Source organism: Arvicanthis niloticus, chromosome 17, assembly GCF_011762505.2.
Source record: "Arvicanthis niloticus isolate mArvNil1 chromosome 17, mArvNil1.pat.X, whole genome shotgun sequence".
Taxonomy (NCBI): Eukaryota; Metazoa; Chordata; class Mammalia; order Rodentia; family Muridae; genus Arvicanthis; species Arvicanthis niloticus.
The window spans coordinates 10,168,250-10,185,413 of NC_047674.1; positions in this window are offsets into that span (position 1 = coordinate 10,168,250).

The following is a 17,164-nucleotide window of genomic DNA, read 5'->3' on the forward strand; positions in this document are numbered from 1 at the left end:
TTAATATATATTGTTTTTTTCTAATATATAGATTAATTTAGTTAGGTAGTGAAGTGTTCTGCAAAGTTTTTGGTTCAATGTATTTTTTTGTTTCTTTGTTTCATTTGAGGAATTAACTCTTTGGTTTCTTGGTTATAGCCTGATCCACTTATAAAATCCAGTTACCTGATTAGTGCAAAACAGTGAGGGATATCTGACTAATTGAAGCATATATTTCAGACCTGGTAAAATGGGAGGAGATATCAATAAACTAAATAAATAAATGCCTAAATCAATCGAAGGCTGAGATTAACCATGGGAAGTGATGAGGAGGTTTTTGCACTGGACCATTTTTACGAATGCATAGGGAAAGCCTGGGAGAGAGGACATTTAAATAGAACAGAAAAGACACCTGGGTCTGAGTGCCTAAAAGAAGCAGAGATGTATTCCATTGCTGTAAGTTAACCCTTTCAGGACCGCTTGTGGGCCAGATTAAAGCTTACTGCAGTGCTCTTGAGCATAGACTGTTCCTATGGAAACGATCACATCCTGCTAAAGCTTCAGGTTTTGTTGTCTTTCCCCCTGACCTTTCACCCACTGATGTTTCAGTGTTTCAAGATGCTTGACACTCTTCTACGGAAACCTTCTTTACACATTTGCTTTTCACAATCATCTTGGTCTCATGCCTTAAGTACCAGATGCTGTCTCCTGACACCCCAATTTATCTTTTCACTCATGGCCTCCTAGTCCTCTTTGTCCTTAAATCACTGATGGCTCAGAGTACAGCCATATCATTCTCTCCATGGTATGAGATAAAATAGTGGCAATGCCACTACTGACAGAACCAATAGTATCTTCACTAAATAAAATCTCTGCCAAATACAACTTTGTTATTTTTGAGTCCTAGTTTTCTCTTATTAATTATCTCTAATTCTTAAGCATGCCCTGTTAGCTATACTTGCATAACATCTCCAAAGTATGATACTTCAAAACTTCAAAACTAAAAAACCTTTAGTACATGATACAGCTTGCAGTTTTAATTCTATGCGTTTTACAATTTAATATATCATTGGTTTTCTAGTTAAGTAAATAACTGTTGCTGTGTTTTGTCTCTTTTTTACTTACCAGATCTGTGTTTTTAGAATTTGCCTATAAAGCTCTATTCATTGACAATTTTGTGCTTTCCCTATCCAACACTGTTCCAGGGGTTGCCTGACTGATAGGATCAGTGAAAGAAGAGATACACACACAGCTGGGATCAATCAACTGGGGCTCTGATTGAGAAGACCATGCCCATGTCAGCAATATACATTTATGTTGGACTTCACTGATTCCAGTCACTTGTTCATATTCTGACTTTTTAACATTTTATGGACTCTCCTAAGCCATTTAAATAATCTAAACATGACCTTGGAAGGTTAGTGATTATTAATTTATGTTACAAGAACTACTTACTATATTTTGTCAGTTTTGATTGCGATCTGATGCTTTGTTTTATCATGTGAGTATGCCTTGGGCTTAAGATAAGGTGAGTTTCCTGAAGAAGCAGGCTAGTTTCTCAGCTGACCCAAAAACATAACTCTGAAGTGGTTTCTATTTAATCATTGCATTGGAACAGTCTCATCCAAAGGTCCTGACCTCAATTGCCCCACAGTGCTCAAACTTTATCATCCAAACCATTGTGCCCTTCTAGCATGGATTCTTGTGTCTTCTGCTGGTACATTTTTAGATCTCATTGATATTTTACTGTTTGTTCCCTTGCTTGGGGGGATTTGTCCTAGTTGTTGCTGTCTTGAGTGATATCAGCCATGCAGAAAGGAGCAAGCCACATCTAGCTTTTGGTCATTTGTACTTGAGTATCTCTCATATTAATAGTCTGATATAGTATGCAACAAATAGAAAACATATGACCTTATAATAGTAAAAATTATATATATATATATATATATATATATATATATATATATATGTATATATATATATATATATATATATATATATATATATATATATATATATATTTGGGATAGATTTGACCTTCCCTTGATAGCTTGATAGTAAAAAGCTTCATTATAATGTAACAAGTTGTGTTTTACTTTGCACTCTGCTTACTCTGATTTATTATTTGTTCATTTATTCTTCTTAGTTTTTCTTTAAAAAATGCAATTACTCCCTTCTGGGATGCATGTGCTCCCAGGAGCAGATCAGGTGTTCCCCTGACCACATAGCCAGAGACAGCTTGACTCCCAGGAGATCCATCATTAAAAGGCTCATAAGTGAGACACTCCTGCTTCCTGCCCAGGATCAAATACCTAGTAAACACGGGTAAACAGGTAGAAGACTAACTGGAACACACAGGGCCCTACAGACACAGGACCAATCTGTCCTGCTATCAATGCAACTTCCTAACCATCTATCACTGTGCCTCCCTCCCCAACTACCTACATCCAGAGACATCTTGACTTCTAGAAGGACCTTCATAACCAGTCTCACAGGAGGAACTGTTTCCAGACAGACAACAAGGCCAGTTAACACCAGAGATTACCAGATGGCAAGAGGCAAGCATAAGAACATAAGCAACAGAAACCAATGCCATTTGGCACCATCAGAACCCAGTTCTCCCAAAACATCTAGTCCTGGATACCCCAAAACACTTTTAAAAAAAAACCAAAATTCTGACATAAAATCCCATCACATGAAGATGAGAGATGTTTAAGGAGAACATAAATAACTCCCTTAAAGAAATAAAGGAGAACACAGGTAAATAGATAGAAGCCCTTAAAGAGGAAACACATAAATCCCTAATGAAATGCAGTCAAACAGATGAAAGAACTGAACAAAACTGCCCAGGGTATAAAAATAGAAATAGAAATAATAAAGATATCACAAAAGGAAGCAACCTTGGAGATGGAAACCTAGGAAAGAAATCAGGAGTTACAAATGCAAGCATCACCAACAAAATATGAAATAGAAGACAGAGTCTCAGGTGTAGAACATACCATAGAAGATACAAATGTCAAAGAAAATACAAAATGCAAAAAGCTCCTAACTCAAAACATCCAGCAAATTCAGAATACAATGCAAAGATTAAACCTAAGAATAATAAGAATAGAAGAGAAATGGTTAATTCAAATGGTCAGAAAACATCCTCAGCAAAATTATGGAAGGAAACTTCCCTAAACTAAAAGATATGGCCATAAATGTACAAGGAGTTTACAGAATATCATAAACTGGCCCAGAAAAGAAATTCCTCCTGTCACATAACAATCAAAACTCTAAATACATAGAACAAAGACAGAATATTAAAAACAGTAAGGGAAAAAAGGCTAAGTAACATATAGGCATACCTACCAGAATTATACCAGACTATTCAAGAGAGACTCTAAAATCCAGAAGATCTTTGAAAGATATCATGCAGACCCTAAAAGAACACAAATGACAGCCTAGGCTACTATATCCAACAAAACTCTCAATCACCATAGATGGAGAAACTAAGTTATTCTAACACAAAACCAAATTTAAACAATAGCTTTCCACAAATTCAGTCCTACAGAGGATAATAGAAGAAAAACTCTATTACAAGGAGGGAATCTACACCCAAGAAAAAACCAAGAAATTATTCATCTCACAAAAAAAAAAAAAAAAAATCAAAAGAAGAGAACTACAAAAACATAATACCTCCTATAACAACAAAAAATAACAGAAAATAACAATCATTGGTCTTTAATATTCCTCAACATCAATGGATTGAATTCTCCAATCAAAAGACATAGGATAACAGACTGGACAGGCAAGCAAGATCCAGCATTTTGATGCATACAGGAAACACACCTTAGGGACAAAGACAGATAGTAACTCAAAGTTGAAGGCTGGAAAAAGTTAATCAAATGGTCCCTAGAAAAAAGCTGAAGTAGCCATTCTAATATCAAATAAATTAGACTTCCAACCAAAAGGTATGAAAATAAATGAGGAAGGACACTTCATGCTCATCAAAGGAAAAATCCACCAAGATGATCTCTCAATTCTGAACATCTTTTTCCCAAATGCAAGGGTATCCACATTTGTAAAAGAAACATTATTAAACTCAAAACACACTTGAATCTCAGAAAATAACAGTGAGTGACTTCAACACACCACTCTCACCAATAGATTATGGAAACCGAAACTAAATAGAGACACAGTAAAACTAACAGGAGTTATGGTCCAAATGGATTTAACAGATAGCTACAGAACATTTCGCCTAAAAGAAAATAATATACATTCTTCTCAGCACCTCCCAGTACTTTCTCCAAAATTGGCCATATAATTGGACACAGAACAAGCCTCAACTGATAAAAGAAGATTGAAATAAGCCTATCATTTTATAAGATCACAATGGACTAAGGCTTGTCTTCAATAACAACAAAACAACAGAAAGCCCATATATCATGGAAACTGAACAACTCTCTACTCAATGATAATTTGATCAGGGAAGAAATAAAGAGAAATATTAAAGACTTCCTGGAATTTAATGAAAATGATAACACAGCATACTCAAATTTATGGCACACAATAAAAGCAGTGCTAAGAGAGAAAAATCATAGCACTGAGTGCCTTCATAAAGAAATTAGAGAGACCCTACACTAGCATATCTAAAAACCCTAGAACAAAAAGAAACAAACACACCCAAGAAGAGTAGATTGCAGGAAATAATCAAACTCAGGGTAGAAATCAACCAATTAGAAACAAAGAGAACTACACAAAGAATCAACAAAACTAAGCTGGTTCTTTGGGAAAATCAACATGATACATAAACCATTAGCCAAACTAACTAAAGGGTACAGAGGCAGTATCCAATTTAACAAAATCAGAAATGAAAATGGAGACATAACTACAGAAACTTTGGAAATTTAAAAAAAAAATTAGAAACTACTACAAAAGCCTATACTCAATAAAACTGAAAATCTAGACAAGATGGATTATTTTCTAGACAGATACCAGGCAACAAAATTAAATCAAGACCAGATAAACCATCTAAACAGTCCCATAACCCCTAAGGAAATAGAAGAGTCATTAAAAGATTCTCAGCCAAAAAACACTCAGGGCCAGATAGTTTTAGTACAAATTCTATCAGATCTTCAAAGAAGACCTAATAACAATAATTCTCAAAACATTTGACAAAATAAAAGCAAAAGGAAGATTATCTGATTTGTTCTAAGAAGCCACAATTACACTGAAACCTAAACCACACAAAGACACAAACAAAACAGTGAATTTCAGATCAATTTTGCCATGAATATTGATGCAAAAATATACAATACAATTCTCCCAAACTGAATTTAAGGATACATAAAAATGATCATTCATCATGATCAAGTAGGCTTTATCCAAGTAGGGCAGGAATGGTCCAATATACAGAAATCAATCAATGTAATCTACCATATAAACAAACTCAAAGAAAAAACTCACATGATCATCCCTTTAGATGCTGAAAAAGCCTTTGATAAAATACAACAACCCTTCATGTTAAAAGTCTTAGAAAGATCAAGAATTCAAGGCACATACCTAAACATAATAAAAGCAATATATAGCAAACCAACACCAACATCAGCTTAAATTGAGAGAAACTTGAAGCAATTCCACTAAAATCAGGAACAAGACAAGGCTGCCCACATTCTCACTTTATGTATTCAATATAGTACTGGAAGTTCTAACTAGAGCAATTAGATAACAAATGAGGTCAAAGGGATACAAATTGAAAAGAAGTTAAGGTATTACTATTTGTGGATGATATGATAGTCACATAAGTGACTGCAAAAATTATACTAGACAATTCCTACAGCTGATAAAAAAAACTTCAGCTAAGTAGCTGAATATAAAATTAACTCAAATAAATCCTTCCTCTACACAAAGGATAAATGGGCTGAGAAAGAAATTAGGAAAATAAGACCCTTCTCAATAGTTAAAAATAATATAAAATATCTTGTTGTAACTCTATGCAAGCAAGTGAAAGATCTGTATGACAAGAACTTCTAGTTTCTCATGAAAGAAATCAGGAGATAGAAAGATCTCCCATGCTCACAGTCTGATAGGATTAAAATAGTAAAAATGTCTATCTTACCAAAACCAATCTACAGATTCAGTGCAATGCCCATCAAAATTCCAACACAGTTCTTCAGAGAGATAGAAATATTAAATCTCATCTTCATCTAGAATAACAAAAAATAAAATAAAACAATTCTCAACAATAAAAGAACTTCTGGGGGAAATGACAATTTCTGACCTCAAAACCTACTACAGAGCAATAGTGATAAAAAAAAACCGGCATGGTATTTGTACAGAGACCGACAGGTAAACCAATGGAGTAGAATTGAAGATCCAGAAGTAAACCAACACACCTATGGTCATTTCATCTTTGACAAAGAAGCAAAAACCACATAGTGGAAAAAAGAAAATCATTTTCAACAAATGGTGCTAATTGACCTGGAGGTCAGCAAGTAGAAGAATGCGAATTGATCCATTCTTACCTCCTTGCACAAAGCTCAAGCTCAAGTGGATCAAGTATCTCCACATAAAACCAGATACACTGAATATAATACTAGAGAAAGTGGAAAAGATCCTTGAACATATAGGCACAAGGGAAAATATCCTGAACAGAAGAGCACCAATGGCTCAGGCTCTAAGATCAACAATTGACAAATGAGACTTCGTGAAACTGAAAGGCTTCTGTAAGGCAGAGGACACTGTCAACAGGACAAAATGGCTACATCCAATAGAGGGTTAATATCCAAAATATACAAAGAACTCAAGAAGTTATACTCTAGAATACGAAACAACCCAATGAAAAAAATGCGGTGCAAAGCTAAACAAAGAATTCTCAACTGAGGAATCTCAAACTGAGAGGCATCTAAAGAAATGTTCAACATCCTTAGTCATCAGGAAAGTGCATATCAAAAAGACCCTGAGAGTCTACCTTACACCAGATTCTACCTTACGTCAGAACAACTAAGTTCAAAAACTCAGGTAACTGCAGATGATGGCCAGGATGTGGAGAAGGAGGAACACTCCTCCATTGTTGGTGGGATTGAAAACTTGTACAATCACTCTGGAAATCAATCTGGCTGTTCCTCAGAAATTTGGAAATAGTTTTACCTGAAGACCCAGCTATATCACTATTGGGTATGTACCCAAAAGATGCTCCAACGTATAACAAGGACAATTGCTTCACTATATTCATAGCAGCCTTATTTATAATAGCCAGAAGCTGGAAAGAACCTAGATGTCCTTCAACAGAGGAATGGATACAGAAAATGTGGTACATTTACACAATGGAATACTACTCAGCTATTAAAAATGACAACTTCATGAAATTTGCAAGCAAATTTATGGAACTAGAAAATATCATCCTGAGTGAAGTAACCCAGACCTAATGGGAAGAGACATGTATGGGAAGAGACAGGAGAGAAGTCCCGAGGGCCAGGAGAATCAACAGAAATATATAGCCATAGTGGGTGGAGAATGGGAGTCACTAGAAAGTCCCAAACACCAGAGATGCAAAAGGATCCCAGGATCCAGTGGGGATGACATTAGTCAAAATTCCCAACAGTTGGAAGATAGAACCTGAAGGGACCACTTCCAGTAGATAAACATGGCCTGCAATTGAGGAATGAGGCCACCCACCCATCTCAAAATCTTTAATTGTTCCTGCCCAAAGGAAAGACAGGGAGAAAAAAAATAAAACAGAGACGGAAAGAAAGACCATCCAGAGACCATCCCACCTTGGGATACATCCTATGCACAGACACCAAACCCGGACACTGTTGTTGATGCCAAGAAATGCTTGCAGACAGGAGACTGTTATAGCTGTCCTCTCAGAGGCTCTGCCAGCACCCAACTAAGACAGATGTGGACATTCACAGCTAACTATTGGACTGAGCCAGGGGATCCCAATAGAAGAGTTAAGGGAAGGACTTAAGTAGACAAAGGGAATTGCAACCCCATAGGAAGAACAACAATATTAACTAACTGGAACCCTTAGAATTCCCAGGGTCTAAACCACTAATCAAGGAGTATACATGAGACAGTCATGGCTCCAGCTATGTCTATTGCATAGGATGGCCTTTTCTGGCATCATTGGGAGGGAAGCTCCTTGGTCCTCTGGAGGTTTTCCTTCCAGGAAAGGGAGATGTTAGAGGGGTGATACAACAGTGGATGGATGTATGGGGGAACATCCTCTTATAGACAAATGGGAATGGGGAGGGGGGATTGTGGAGGGGAGACCAGGAAGGAAGACGATATTTGAAATGTAAATAAATAAAATAATTAATATAAAAATGAAATTACCGAGTGTTCACTTTTCCTGTCTCACCATTTTTAAATTCAGCATAATTTAATCTCTTTTCATTGAGTATACTGATTGTGTTAAGTATCTAGGATGCTATAAGCCTTTTCTGTTAAAAGTATTGTGTAATTATATATTAATTTTAATTTAGTATGTTTAATTTATGTTACCTCGTATTAAATTTATTTTTATTTAATAATTCCTTTACATGTTTTATTCTTAGGTAGCCATTAAGAGGGTTTTTAGTTTATGGAAGATAAGTGTGGAACAGAAACTGAAGCAGGAGATTTCTGAAAACTGTTTCAGCTGGTTATCCATCCCATGTTCAGTCAGCAAAGGTATTCGCTGATGTGGATGTCAGGAAGTGCATGCTGACAAGAGCCTGATATAGCTGTCTCCTTAGAGGTCTGCCAGAGTCTGACATATTCAGAGATGGATGCTCACAGTTAACCATTGAACTGATCAAGGGGTTCCCAATGGAGAAGTTAAGAGAAGACTGAAGGAGCTGAAAGCGTTTGTGGCCCCATGAGGAGAGCAAAAATACCAACTAATCAGAGCTCCGCAGGGTCTAGACCACCAGCCTGGGAGGACATAGGGAGAGACCCATGGCTCCAGCTGTATATGTAGGGGAGGATGGCCTTGTCCAGCATAGGTGGGAGAGAAGATCTCTGGTCCCATGAAGACTGGACACCCAGGGTGGGGAATTCGAGGGTGGGGAAGTGGGAGTCGGGGGTTGGTGGGGGCACACCCTCATAGAAGCAGGAGGAGGGGGGGTTGGATAGGGGGTTGGTTGGGAGGGAGGCAGTGGAGAAATGAAGTAAGGGGATAACATTTGAAATGTAAATAAAATATCCACACACACACACACACGCACACACACAAAAAAAGATATAAGGAGCTAGAGAAATGACTCAGGAGAAAAGAGTGCATTATGTTATTGCTGAGGACATGATTCTAATTCAAAGGACCAAATCTAGACAGCTTACAATCATCTACAAAGCAAGTTCCAGAGGACCTCATACCTCCTGCCATTCAGGGGCATCCACCTGCATATGCACCGATGCTCATATGGACACATGCATTATCATGATCGAAAATAAAAATAAATCATAGGAGATGTGACAATTGTACAGATGGCTCACAAATTTCACATCTGTATGTTCTCATTATTTTTCCATATTCCTGTGACCTTCTAGATGGATTGATACAATTTTTAAGCTGAATTGTTAGAGGTGGATGAACCATCAAAGACATAGGACCTTGGATTTTGGTGTCACTTTTCTGTTCTCTGAAAAAGAGACAAAAGTCTTGTCTCTTAATTTAGTAAATCTTAGCTCAAAACTTCCCTTGCATTGCGATGTTCTACTTTTTCCACTGCTTCCCTGTCCTATGATGTTATTTTTGCTCAGAAATTCATAGTACAAAAATAGGTCATTGGAAAATGTGTAGATCATGTGATGAGAATGTATATGCCACCAGCATATGGCTTTGACAGATGTACAGTTACACTGCTTCTCCTTTTGCTTCTCTCTACTACTACTACTTCATAAGAGCACACACACACACAAATGCACATATACATGCACACACATGTATACACACATTCATACTCATGTGTGCACACCCACAAACACAGGCACACACTCACTCACACACATACACTGGCATGTGCATGCACTCACACAGACAAACACACAGACACACAGACACACACAGTTTCTTCTAAAATGGAAAAAAAAAAAATGTCTACTAATTATTCATGTAGATCTCACAGCTATGTTGACAAAAGCTGAAGCTACCCTAAATCTCTGTCCACATGCTGAGATAAAATTTAGTGTCAAATCTTGCTTTTAATTACAGGATCAATATTCCCTGTTGAGACAGTCTAGATATTGCTTCTATATGTATTTTTAGCATGGTCATCTTGCTTTATTGTGTCATAAACTAGTTCTCTGTATTTGTAAAAAAGCAGAGGTACACATGAAGCTCGTGAAGAAGGAAGACCAAGTGTGGATGCCTCGGTCCTTCTTGGAAGCAGTGACAGAATGCTCAAGGGAGCAAATAAGGTGACAACGTATGGGACAGAAAGTCAAGGAGGGGCTGTCGGGAGACCACTCTACCTTGATATCTGTCCCATGTGCAGTCACCAAAGATAGACGCTGATATGGATGTCAGGAAGTGCATGCTGACAGGAGCCTGACGTAGCTGTCTCCTCGGAGGTCTGCCAGAGTCTGACATATCCAGAGGCAGATGCTCACAGCTACCCATTGATCTGATCAAGGATTCCCATTGGAGAAGTTAGAGGACTGAAGGAGCTGAAAGGGTTGGTGGCCCCAAGAGGAGAGCAACAGTGTCAGCCAACCAGAGCTACCCAGGGTCTAAACCATCAGCCTGGGAGCACAAAGGGAGGCACCCATGACTTCAGCTGTATACTTAGGGGAGGATGGCCTTGTTCGGCATGGGTGGGAGAGGAGATCCCTGGACCCATGAAGGCTGAACACCGAGCAGGGAGGAATTCGAGGGTGGGAAGGGGGAAGTAGCGGGGGAGGTAGGGGCACACCCTTGCGGAGGCAGGAGGGGGGATGGGATAGGGGGTTCCTGGGTGGTGGGGGGAATGGGGTGAAGGGATAAAATCTGAAATGTATTTAAAAAATAAATAAATAATAAAAAACTAGAGGTCCTTGTAAATGTGAAACGATCTCATAAATTTTAACAGTTTATCCTGAACAACATCTATGTAGAACGATATGGAGAATAACATTTGTTTTAGTGCCTCTTATAAAAGTGTGAAATAAAAATGAAACAAACAATTAAAAATAAATGTTTGATTAAAAATAAATCAATGCCATTCCATAGAAACACACAATATGTTGAGTTAAAAAAGAATATACTAAGATTTTTTGATAACCAGAAAAGTACAATTAGCTTTTAAAAGAACTATTCATTGGATACATCTACAAAAGAACTTCTGAATGTTAGCCTCAGGGAATATTTGGAAAGAAGAGGCAGAAAGATTATGTGATCCAGACAATCAGAGAGCCTGCTGTGAGATTGTGTCTCTTAGTAATGGCAGAAATAGCTAGTGATTGCCAGCACCAAGAAGAGAGTATTTCATATGTAAGCATGGAATTTTAAAAGCAATAATAGATGAGTGCAAAAGTGGAGAGAATTATAAAGAAAAATAAGTTTTGGATTATTTTAAGGTAGATTCTTGACCAACCATATGTTTCAAAATAAGAATACAGCAATTACTCTTCCATATATGTCCTAGGTTCTCTTTGAAGCAACATGTAGAAAGCTTACATGACTAATAGTGTAGATGGGGCTACTTTTAAATCACCCTATATAATCTATAATTATGTAGGCATGTCTCACTAACATGAATGCCCAAACATCAGCTGAACAAAGATGACACAAATGGCCCTGCCAATCCAGACAGAAAAAAAAAAAAAAAACAAAACCAGGAGGCCTTAACCCAACATAAAAGATTACAGGCAACTAAAAAAAAAGGGGGAGCAGAATAGGTAGTCATCTCCAGGGAAAAGAACACCAACTGGTTATTCATTACCAGTCAGCTCCAAGTATACATACAAGTAACAGTACATGGGCTAAGCAGATTATATTCAGAAATATGTATATACATACACATACACTATACTTATACGTTATACCTATGCATATGTGTATACATCGTATAGAGATACATATACATCATATACATATACATTATATACGTGTGCATGCAATGTACATAAAATAGTGTAAAAAGAGACTATGAATTTGAAGATGAGAAGAAAGGGGAATGAATATTGGAGAATTTAGGGGGAAGAAAGGGCAGGGAGAAACATAATTATGCTATAATCTAAAACTATTATTTTTAAAGCTAAGGCTTAGAAAACTTAAAACTATCAATCCTCTTCCCTCAGCCTTCTCTGTACTGAGATTATAGCTATGCACTGCCATACTATACATACCTATGTAAAGAATACCCCACCCTATTTATATGAAAGTTGATATGTTCATTTCTATGTAAATTTTGGTTATTTTTCATAGTAATACAACATATCATAATCCCAGCGGTTTTTTTAATTTATGTTATTTACTTTGGGGTGACAAAAAAATGCATGACAAATATCTTTTTACATGTCAAAAACATGATAAAAAAATTAAAATACTAAAGGCAATCAGACTTTCAGATAGAAATAGTTGGTGACTAGCACCACCAGAAAGAGAATAGTTTTTAATGCAATTATAGACTTTTACAGAGTTGTAAAATAAAATATTTAATGAGGGCAATAGTGGAAAGTATTATGAAGAAAAGATAAGTTCTGGATGTTTGTTAGGGAGCTACTTGATCATCTGCTTAGAAAAAAATAAATACAGAAATTCTTCCTGTGACATGTGTCCTAAGTTCTCTTTGAAACAACATGTACAGATCTTACATAAATAAATAGAATAGATTTGGTTCCTTTTAAATCACTCTGTAAAATCTGTTTTGAAGTGTCTGGATTAATACATAGTTAAAAAAAAGAAACAACAAACGTTGTCTTATTCATCTGCCTAAAGATTTTCATGTTATAAAGGATCATGTACTCATTATTAAATTCAGCACACTGATACAAAGTGACAAACAGTAATCACATATATGAGAACAATGACACAATTAAGTTCAGAAAGCATAGCTGTGTTTGATACAACTAGTTCACTCTCTTAGTACCCTTTGAAATTTCTGGCAAGTTAGAAGACTATCCTTGTAATTTTTTCTCTTGCCACTAGCTTATTCATTTCCCTGTTCAGGCTAAGATCAATGGGAACAGAAATAGATCTTATTTTCCTAGGGAAGTAGCTTTTTTAAAAATACATAAATAATTAATATACCTTGGACCACAGGTGAACTGAATAACCCATGATCTGAACCACTCTGAAGCAGACTTATCATCTTAAACTTGGAAGAAAATAATAGCTTTAAGTTTTTAGGTGAAATTAGGAAAAAGCAAAGGAGGAAATCAAGTATGCAAGTAGGGGGCAGGTATGTTTTATAACCCTGATGCTTGGCTAATAGTTATTTTCACATAAAACAAGGGCTGCTGACCATGGGCGCATAAACTGAAATCATAGAAGTCCATCAATGATGATGGTAGGACAGAGCTGCATGGCAGAGTAAGACTGCAACAACAACCTTGGCAGCTCTCCATGTGGCTTCAGTTAATATGCATTGATATCAGCTCTGTGTGGGAACAGCTAAGGACCCAGGGATGTGGCAAGGGTACAAAGACACGAGAAACAAGCAAAGTGGGAAACTGAAATTCAGAATCCACTAAGAAACATTCTGTCATGATAGCTGTTGAATCAACTGTTATCCATAATTATTTTTAATTCTCCTTTAGTTAATCACAAATTCTGGGTGATAATATTCATTTTTCTAAAGGCAGTTTTTAGTGATAACCTTCAGCAAAGGTCAGTAACTGACACAGCAAATTTTTACATGCAGTTATTTACACTCTAATAAATTAGACATTTTGAAAGCAGCCTTCCGAGATATTGTGTACTTTGTACAATTTTATATTGTTTCCTCATGACATACCTCTATTTTTTATTTTCTACACAATCTGAGAGAACTTCATTTAAACACTTATTTTAACTGAAACCTGTCATTAAGATGTTCTTTTGAAAGCTACAAAAAAATAAATTTTAATGTCCTGTCAAGTGTTTATGTTAATATATACTAAATAAACTCTAGGAAATTAATTACAGCTGGTATAAGAAAGCCTAACATCGTTACAATGCCACTGTTTATTCTGCCTTAATTTATTGGATTATGTTAAGAGCATTTGGAATGAAATCTAGACTATAATAAGATACATACAAAGTTAAGTATAATCATTTATGTATAGTGTTGTTCAACAGTGTTCAACAGATCTCAAGAACATCTTCATTTGCATAAAGAAAATTTTATATCCATTGGATATTAACTCTCACTTTTTTGTTCTTTTGGTTTTGTTGTTGTTTTGTTTTGAGACAGGGTTTCTCTGTGTAGCCCTGGCTATCCTGGAACTTACTCTGTAGACCAGGCTGGCCTCAAACTCAGAAATCTGCCTGTCTCAGGCGGGGTTCTCCTCCCTGGGTTTGTTATTGTTGACTATTTGTTTAATCAGTCTCTCGGGAAGCCAGGAAGCACTGGGTCTGGCCCATTCCAGATTCCGGTTAATGGGTCTTTCCAGAGGACTGTTGCAAAATTTTTTTTGGTATTAGGATGCAAGAATCTATCTGCAGCAAATTTTCCTTCAGAATCAAAAGTTAAGAAATTTAAAATAAAGAGCGTGTGATGAAGGATATTTCTGGAGGATCCCTTGGTAGGGTTCCATTTCCCCTTTTTAATTTTTTCCAATTAACATTTAATGGTTCGATGTGCCCTTTCTACCATACCTTGGCCCTGTGGATTATATGGAATATCCATTTTATGTAGTATACCCAATTTTTCACAGAATTGGCAGAAACTGGAGCTTGTATAACCTGGGCCATTGTCAGTCTTTATCTGTTTAGACACACCCAATACAGCAATTGCAGCAAGAATATGAGTGATCACACCCTTGCTTGTTTCTCCAGATTGTAATGTCACATAAATGAAATCACTGTATGTATCTACACATACATGTATATATTGTTGATTGCTAAATTCATTATAATGAGTAACATCCATTTGCCAGATACTGTTTGGTATCAGTCCCTATGGATTTATGCCCAAATGAGGAACTGGTAAAAGTTTAACACATGATTGACACTGTTTAACAATTAGTCTAGCTTGTTCTCTGGTAATTTTAAACATAATCTTTAAAGTTTTAGAATTAAGATGATGTAACTCATGAGCCTTTATGGCCTGATCCAAGTTAGATAATCCCTTCTTCACTTTTTTCTAATCCTTTCCCTGGGGGAATCAATCCCAATTGGGATAACAGATCTCTGCACCAGAGATTAATGGGGAGGCCTGGGATGACATAGGGTTGTATATTCCCTGTATTACCTTCTTTATCTTTCCATATCAGCACCTTAGAGCTTTGTAGTGGATTTTGACTTTGGCCAATACCCCTTAGATTGGTTAAGGTTGGGGTCAAAGGCCAGGTGGCAGGCCAATCACTCTGTTTTAGGATAGTCACATCAGCTCCTGTGTCAACCAAGCCTTGGAATGCCTTTCCATCCAGCCATAGTGTCATCATAGGTTTTTGTTTAACTATGGGCTGTACCCAATATGCATCAGAGGAACCAAAGCCTTGATCCCCTCTTTTAGGATTCTTATATTTGTGATTAGTAGGGTACAATGGAAGTAACAGTCGTTGAGCTATCCTCCTTCCTGTAGGAATGGTGACTATATTCTGAATTGCCTGTACCATTACCTTAATCTCACCTTGATAATCATTATCTATTACTCCAGGAAAAATTTGTAGTCCCTGCACAGTAGTACTGCTTCTTCCCACTATCAGACCAAACACATTTGGATAAAGTGGTCCAAACACTCCAGTGGGTAAGGCCTGAGGTCCCATTTCTGGGGTTAATACTGTGTGGGTGGCAGAACTGAGGTCCAGTCCTGTGCTTCCTGGTGTTGCTCGACTAAGTTCTAAAAGGGATTGGTATTTGTTGGTAAGAAACTAACTGCTCCATAAGCCTGTTTTGGCTTGTGTCGGTTCGGGACCTGGAGCTGGTCCCTGTTTCGGTTTCCCTGATTATGAGAAAGGGTGTTTCCTTGTGAGTCTCTTTTGGACCTACATTCACTAGCCCAATGTCTTCCACGTTTGCAAAGTGGGCAGAGCCTAGGTTGTTTTCTGGGCTGTCTCTGGGTTAACTCATTTTCTGCCTTGCAATCTCTTGCAAAGCATCTAGGCTTGCTACATTTAAAACAAGCCTTTTTGTCTCTAATAGCCAAAAAAATTTCTTACTGATTGTCCTTGCATGGCAGTAGCCATAGCTAAGCCCTGTTGGTAGGATGAACCTATATCAGAACAGAGTCTGTTATACCCTGTAAGGTCTGTCTTTTTCCTGTAGGGTCTAGTGGCTGCTTGGCAGGCAGGATTGGCATTTTCATATGCACGTTGTTTCACATAATCTACGCCTGCCTCTGCACTACCAAAAATTCTCCCTGCTGTTGTCATTAATCTATGAACAAAATCAGAAAGTCGTTCATCAGGTCCTTGTCTAACTGCTGTTAAGGACACACCAGGTTCCCCTTTGGCCAGGAGTTTAAGCCAAGCTTCATGGCTGCATTTTGAATTTGAGCAAATAAGCCTGGATCATATTGCATCTGGTTATCACTCGAAGCAAATTGCCCTTCTCCTACTAAGGCATCAAAGGACCAACCATTGCCTGCCTGAATGTTTCTCCTAGCTGTCCTTTTACAATTCTCATGATACTCTGATTTCCAAATTAAATAGTCTCCACCACTAAGAACTGCTCTCACTAATGTATTCCAATCACTAGGAGTTAGCCACTCCTCTGTGGCAAACTCTAAAATTGCAAGAGTAAAGGGAGCAGTGGCACCATATTGTGATACTGCATTTTTTAATTCCTTAATAATTTGAAAATTAAATCCTGTGTGATGTCTCCAAGCAACCCCTTGATCATCTCTGGTCTCTGATACAGGGAAAGCCTCAGCATCTCCCTTTTCTGGATGATCTCTGGCTAATCTTAAGCTGGGTGATAGGGACTGCCTTTGGACTCCTTGTTGAAGAACGCAAGGAGCTGAGGGATTTTCACAGTTTACCTCTTTAGACATCTTCCCTGTACTTAATTTTTGTAGGTGATTAATTAAGTCCTGATACTCTTTTTGTTTTGTTTTGTTTTGTTTTGTTTTGTTTTGTTTTGTTTTTCAAGACA